Raw genomic sequence first — 8146 nt, 5'->3', positions numbered from 1 at the left:
AAAGATGTCACCTTTTTGTTGGTGATGATGGCTTTCTTTTAAAAGATTCCATTTGAGGAAAACAATGTAATAATCTGATGTATATGCATTCCATAACTATATCTCAAAGAAAACTATGTACTCTGATGACTCAAAAGTTAACGTTTATCTCGTTACATTTTTCCTATTCCTACAGTGAAACTCATCAACAATCTAAGGAAAGATAAATGTTAAATACCAGTTCTCTTCAGACATTCTCGTAATTACAGATGCACAGATTTTAACAGATGCTAATTTCTTAAAAATACCACTGTCATATAGAAGGTACCTGTGGAGAGCGTGTGTACCTAGCTTTAGGTGATGTTGTGCTATATTAGGACTATCTCAGTCGCAATGGCAGAACACCCAACACAAACTGGTTTTAACAAAAAAATGGGGTTGGGTGACTTACATATCAGAAAAGTACAGATGTAGAACAGGCCCAGATGAAGGGGATCCCACTGGGGCCAGGTTTCTATCTCCAGCTCTGTCTCTGTCTGTCTCACTCTGGTTTCCTCAGCACTGGCACTTTCTCAGGCAGGCTCAACCCATGTAATGGAAAAGACGGCCACTGGCCACGCTCAGCTTACATTCGGCCAGCTTCCAAAACCCAGCAGAAGAATTTCTGGATCACTCCAGACACAGTCCCGGGGCCGACTCTGTCTGGTTGCTCCTGAGTCATGTGCCCACCCTTGTGGGATTCTCCTTGGCCACACCTATAAAGTACTGGTGATGTACTTTAGAATTTACCAAGAATTAAGGGTTCGATTTTTAGCATAACTTTTTTTTTAACTAAAACCTTTGCCCTAAAGAAAGTATATAGAACAGCATGCCAAGACATACAGCTAAGCTTTCCAGAAACTTTGCCTTTCTCCTAAGCTTTCCCACACATAACTCACCTTCTTTTCAGTTTTGAACTTACCAAAAGTGTAGCCTATATTTGCTTATTCCCCCTTCTTGCCCTAACCCTCCTGCCATCTAAATCCATCTCTCTACTGAAGTGGCCTTCCAGCACTTCCTTGGCACTAGAGTGGTTGAGACTTTGCTTCAGTGCAGGGGTGCAGGTTTAACTCCTGGTCAGGGAGCTGGAATCCTGCATGCCTCACGGCCAAAAACCCAAAACATAAAACAGAAGCAGTATTGTAACAAATTCAATAAAGACTTAAACATAAAATTAATAAAATCACTCTCCCAAGTCACTCATCACCTTTCGACATATCTTTGCTGATGTTCCTCCTGCGCGTCCTGTCGGCAGCATCACGCGCGGTAAGTCACTCCCCTTTTCCTCTGCTGTCTCTGTTCCTGAAGCGCGTGCTCCTTCTTTATTTGACAGATTCTTCTTTGGCTTTCTTTTCTAGCAGTCTTTATGTTCTTCCTGCCCCCTGAATGTAGATGTTCTCTAAAGTTCTTCTTGTCTTCTAACTGTACAGTCTCTTTTTGGGCAACCTCATCAATGTGTCTTATCTGATGTTGACTTGAGAATCTGTAAGTCTAGTCCTGTTTGTTTTTTTACGTGCTAGACAAAAATTTTTGAGTGTTTCTCTGCACTTGGATGTCAGTTTTAGACCACTCAGGCTACTGTAACAGAATACCATAGATTTAAGTAAGTAAGTAAGTAAAGTCACTCAGTCGTGTCCGACTCTTTGTGACCCCGTGGACTGCAGCCAACCAGGCTCCTCCGTCCATGGGATTCTCCAGGCAAGAATACTGGAATGGGTTGCCATTTCTTTCTCCAGGGGATCTTCCTGACCCAGGGATTGAACTCAGGTCTCCCGCATTGGTGGCAGACGCTTTAACCTCTGAGCCACCAGGGAAGCTTAGTGACTTAGGAACAACCGCTCTGGACAACAGAATGTCCAAGATGGAGGCACTGGCAGATTCTGTGTCTGCTGAAGACCCACGTTCTGGTTCATAAACAGTCATCTTCTCTCTGCTTCCTCATGTGCCATAAGGGATAAAGGAACTCTCTGGAATTTCTTTTACGAAAGTACTAATCCCATTCATAATGGCCCCACCCTCCTGACCTAATCATCTCTCAAAAGTCCCATCTCTTGAGACCATCAGAGTGGGCATTAGAATTTCAACATATAAATTTGAGGGGAGGACACAAACATGTACTCTATAGCAATGTCCTTGCATTATATTAAATTCGGCATTTTCAGAAGCAAATTTATTAATTCACCCCATGTTGTCCTCTGTGCCCTAGAAATGTCTCCACCATTCTTCCATTCATCCAAGATAGAAGAAAATGGTATAATTTTCACTATTCTTTCTCACCTCATGTCCAATTGGACCACCAAAGACCCCAGCCTCCACTTTCCTATTCCCACAGCCACTGTTCTAGTTCAGACCTCGATCTACTCGTCTCTATTACAATAACTTCCTGACTTTTTATTTGTGCAAATTCTTACTGAAAATCCATGTTCAATAGCCTCAAAATATTTCATTCTGTCCAGTGCTAAAAGCCCAAGATACTTAATTTTCAAAGCTTTTTATTACTAAACTGAACCTTTCTTTCTAATCTCATCTCCCACAAGTTCATTTTCAGCAATCTCTGGTTGGGCCACACCATCTACCCTTCCACATCCTTGCTCATGTTATTCCTTCAGTGTCAACACAGTTCTTCCTTTACCTGTCAATACCCTACTCATCCTTTAAGATCCACCTATAGTAACAACAGTGTATCTCATCATTGTTTCTGGTTCTCCTCCTGTTAAACCCATGGTAGACTGTACTCTTCTTACCCTTTTGCATTCAGATGAGTTGATTTGGCCGATGGAATTAAAGTACAGTGACACAGTCACTTTCCAGCAGAAGCTTTACAATTTAGTGTGAGATTGGCTTTTTCCCCCCATTAAAGTGATTAGCGATGTTCCAGATAATGGTCGCCCTGACAGCCTAAGTGTAAACATGTCATGGACCAGAGGCTCCTCTCAGCCCATGACGGACATGCAGCACAAGCAAGAAATAAATACAGGTTGTCTGCATGGAATAAAAAGCCTGACTCCATCTTTTGATGCAGGACTGCTGATATCTTTTAAACCTTACCACTCCTCTTTCTCTCCTGTTGCACATCTGCATAAGCTGAATAATTAAAAAAAAATCTTGGATGCTCCTTTCTTTGACATTGGTGGGAGGTCCAAAACATTCAGGCGCCTTCTCACATGAGAGAACACTCACTCTGGCCCCATCCTTTGACTACCATAAATATCTGAGGCCCGTCTCCTTTTCTTGATCACTCAAGCCAATTTTAGAGCAACTTGGGAGGCCTTCCCTGCTCTCCTCAGAAAGCCTCAGAATGTAATAAACCTTCTCATATCACCTTGGTATATGTGTGACATTATTAATTTTGACATCTGAACAAAATTTGGGAGCGGGAATACACCCTCCTTCAGAGAAAGAGAGTACTGTTTTATGATTTGGCGGTTTGGTTACCTTTGGGAAGGTAATACCTGGGGTGTTAGAAGTGCTGTTTCTTGATCTGTGTGTTTATTACATGGCACTGTTCACTTTGTGAAAATTAATTGATACTTACAATTATGATTTGTTCACTTTTTTGCATGTATGTTATACTTCAGTAAAAACACTATTTTAAATAACTTATTAGGAATATCTTTAAGAAATGCAACCTTATTTTCCTTATGAGGTAGTTTGTGAGTATATTTGTATACAATGAGATGGGGGTTAGTGATGGAAGAAGAAAACAGACATTAAAAGAAAACAGAAGAATATTGCTAATTACTAAGCAAGGCAGATGATATAAATTTTAAATAGAAACACAAGCAATATTCTCTTGAATTGCAGGAGAATACCTATCACATGAAGCTTCAGAGTGAAGGTCGTATATCAGTTTTTGATAGTGTATCAGTCAGGGCAGAGGAGATTATGGAGCATAACCACTATCCTGAGTTCTGTCACCATTGCCATCAGCAAGCCTTGCCTGTCTTTGAGCTTCTTATAAATAAAATCTTATGATATGTATTTTTCTGCGTCTAACTTTTCTTAGCATTACATTCACAAGCTTTATCTATTTTGCTGCCTGTGTTGGCAGTACATTGTGTTGTTATTGCTCTCAAGTATACCATCATATGAATATACCCACAATTCATTTCTCCATTTTCCTGTAGTTTGGTAACTGGGTTGTTCTCAGTTTGGGGCTATTATGACTAATGTTTCTATGAATATGTCTTGTGTAAACATATGAATACATTTCTGTTAAGTACATACCTGTGCTGTGCTGTGCTGTTCTAAGTCACTTCTGTTGTGTCTGACTCTTTGCAACTCTATGGACTGTAGCCCACCAGGCTCCTTTGTCCATGGGATTCTCCAGGCAAGAATACTGGAGTGAGTTGCCATGCCTTTCTCCAAGGGATCTTCTTGACCCAGGGATCAAAACCACCTCTCTTGTGTCTCCTGCATTGGCAGACAGGTTCTATACCACTAGATCCACCTGGGAAGCCCATGAACATACCTAGGAGTGAAATAATTTGGTATAAGACATATATACTTTCTGCTTTAGGAGATACTGCCACCCTGTTGTCTAGAGTGATTGTACCAACTTACGTTCCTACCAGCAGTTACTCTATGTCTTTGCAAACTGTTAGCATTTTCAGTCCTAAGGTTAGCCATTCTGGTAAAGGTATAGTGGAATTACATTTGGATTTCTCTGAAGGTTAATAATATTTATTGGCCATGTGCGTATCTTTTTTGGTGACATCTCTATTTCAGTTTTTTTGCACATTTTTCTACTAGATTGTCTGTTTTATCTCTTACTGATTTATCAAAGTTCTTTAAATATTTTGACTATGAGTCATTAGTGAGTTCTATGCATCAGAAATACATTCTTCTATTTTGTGGCTTTCCTTTCTATTCTCTTAATTAAGATGTCTTTTGATAACAAAAGCTCTTAATTTTATCAAAGTCCAATATGCCAATCTTTTAATTTTTTGTGTCTTGTTTAAGCAATATTTTTCTACTCTAAAGTCACAAAGATATTTTCTATGTCATTTCCTAGGATCTTTACCATTTATCCTTTCACATTTAGTTCTATAAGCTATCTGGAATTGCTTTTTTAGCATTGTGAGAGGTAAGGGGGTCAAGATTCATTTTTCACATATACATATTCAATACATGTATGTATGTTGATTCTCACTGTAATTTGATCCATTAAACACATTCATTATTTCTTCAGTCTCAATTTCCCTAAAATTATTATATGATTCTTGAGGTTTCTCAACCATTGACTGTAAAGTGGAAGTTTCTGTTAAAAAGACCTCCAGTAGGGGATGAGGAGAGACCACTGTGCTTCCTTATCACTAATTCTAGAGATTGGCAGGCTGATATTTTTGTCCTAACCAGCACTTTAGGCTTCAAACAAATAGCAGTCATTTTTATCCACCAAAATAAGTACCTCTGTCCTTCTCTTTTGGTTCTTTCAGCCCATCAGTGTCTCTCTCTCTCTCTCTCTCTATATATATATATATATATTCTTTAGCATAAATTAAGTTTCATTCTCTTCCACAGTATTTTATGGACTTTTTTTTTCTTGAGTTTATGTGTTTTGATTCAACATAGAGCAAACAGTGGACCATGATCTATTAGCTATGGGAAGATGTTCCCCTACCTCTCCAGGTGTTGACCCACAAAAAGCAGCTAGATGCAGCTCATGGAAGGGCCAAGGACCCAGCTCTGAATAAGACTGCCTAGATTCTTTCTATTTTTATTTCCCATGAACAGTGTGACCACATGCAAGTCCCTTAACCATCTTAAGATCAGTATCAACTGTCTGCTCACTCAGGAGAATAATACCCTAGTATTAACATGGGCTTTATATCAGTGTTATCATAGGATTGTTGTGTAGAGTGCTATATGCAAACTGATTGTCTCAGTGCCTCTCACACAGCACCTAATAAATGTCATCTGATATTATTTTCTGCCATTAACTCAGAAGCTCAACTAGGGCTTATCCTAGGGGCTCTCCATAAAAGGGAGTTTTAGAAAACTGATAGAAGGAGGTGAGAATGCTGATTTTTATTAGTATACCCACACCCAAATACTCTACCATAGGTTCCCAGGTTTCCTCATCATCATCCGAAGACATACTTTGAAAAAAGGTAAATCATCTTTAATGTTAAGCCTTTTTCCAGAGAAAGATAGATTGAAATAAATAGGTAATAAACATGCCAGCTGTGAAATGAAAAAGAAATATATTCTATGGATCCATTCTCCTTGGATTATCATAGTGACATTACTTTGGAGTATTACCTCCAAAATGACTTTTTCATTTAACTCTGAATGTCCTGGGGCAGGAAAGTCCTGCCCTTAATGATATGTTGGGGGAAAAAAAGAATGTAGTCATCAAAAATAAGTAAACAGTAACACTATACAGACTTTTAGACTTTGATATATTAACAGGGACTGAAGGCCATATTTCTTCTAAAGACTTGGCTTTATGAACTCATAAGATGATTGTAGCTATCAGAGGGGCTGAAAATTCATTTTACTCTTCTCTTCCAAATAAATCTAAGAATTACTGTGAACTAAGGTAGCCAAAGCATCTTTTCTCAGAGAATGAAGGAGATTGGCTACTTCAAGTAAGAACACTTTTCTTTTCTCTAGAAGTAACTTTTGAAAACTTTGTTTGCTTGATTTGATTTCTTTTTTTCTCCATATATATCAGAGTTCCTAACCTCTATTTGATGAACAATTTCAAAGATGAGGCCAAGAATATCTGAGCCATGGTGACCTTCCTAGGTATGCAAATCTCTCTTTCTTTTAAAGCATTTCTCACTCACAGAGAAGCAGAAGGAGGATATGAGTTACTCTCCATCCAGCTTTTCCAGAGCCTCGCCAAAGAGGGCATTCCTCTGAAGCCTGGTCAAGGTGATCCCTGGCAAGTGGGCCTAAAAAGGAGTGGATTCCTTAGCTCTGTATTTAAATACTGACAGAAGATTGCTATATTGCTTAATCAATGATGTTTAAGTTAGAGGCATATAACCCTGCTCCACCTGCAAGTGAGTAACAAATTGAAAACCAAGCATGTATGAGCAGAGGTAGCAATGAACTTGGGTAAAAATCTTTATTATTAACAATTGCAACTCTCCATTTACAGTCCATCTCCCAAGAGCAAAGCCAATCACAACACAAGAGGCCTATTCAGAGAAAAATAGCATTCCCAAATGGCTTTCTTTGGTTGTGTGGAAAGAAGCGTCTACAAGTCACCTAGATGGATCTAGAGAAGAAAAAAAATCTAAGGTGTCAGGTCATTCCAGGTCACTCACTGAATTCAGGAGTGGTAAGTCCATAGGATGTGGTCTTGGTGTTTCCCACTGGAAACTGAGTTCACGGAAGAACTGGTCACCCTCACCAATAATCTCTACCCCCACATCAGCACTGTGATCCCATCTCCCCTTTTCTCAAAGCATAAAATTATCTCAAATAAAATGGAATGTTTAAAAGTGTTTAGCAAAGGAGAATTTTACTGTTAGCATTTAGCATGAGCTCTTAACTATTTGGATACTGAAGTAAAAAAAAAAGTCCTATGTAGCTTTATTGTCCTATGTAAAAGTCCTGTTCCACAAAATTGTTTTCTTCGTTTACTGAGTTACTTAAAAGTTGTCTGCTGCTGCTGCTGCTAAGTTGCTTCAGTCATGTCCAACTCTTTGTGATTCCAGGCTCCTTTGTCCATGGGATTCTCCAGGCAAGAATACTTAAGTGGGTTGCCATTTCCTCCTCTAAAAGTTCTCTAATGGGTCTTACTTTGTTAAAGCTCCTTCTAATCTCTTAACAAATAAAAACCAGGAATCAAATACTTCTACCATTCTACCAATAAATGTCTATTGGATAGCTCTATGATTCTATTTTCCTTCAAAATTAGAAAGGAAAGGTGGATAACATTTTTCACTCAGGAATTGTGGAGCATTAATACTGGAGCACTACTAGTAACATACTATTAAATTTCAGGCAAACCACTTAACCTCTCTGCCCTTTCTCCATCTGGAAATTCAGAAGATAAGTAGCTCACATCAACAATAGCATTTCAAAGGCAAACTGGTAAAGATTGGAAAGCACTTTACAAATATTAAGTGCTCTGTAATTGCTGCTTGTTGTGACAAAGTCTATTTTCAGA

Source organism: Budorcas taxicolor, chromosome 1 (genome assembly GCF_023091745.1).
Source record: "Budorcas taxicolor isolate Tak-1 chromosome 1, Takin1.1, whole genome shotgun sequence".
Lineage (NCBI taxonomy): Eukaryota > Metazoa > Chordata > Mammalia > Artiodactyla > Bovidae > Budorcas > Budorcas taxicolor.
The sequence above is the reverse complement of the archived record's forward strand: the minus strand, read 5'-3'. Positions refer to the sequence as shown.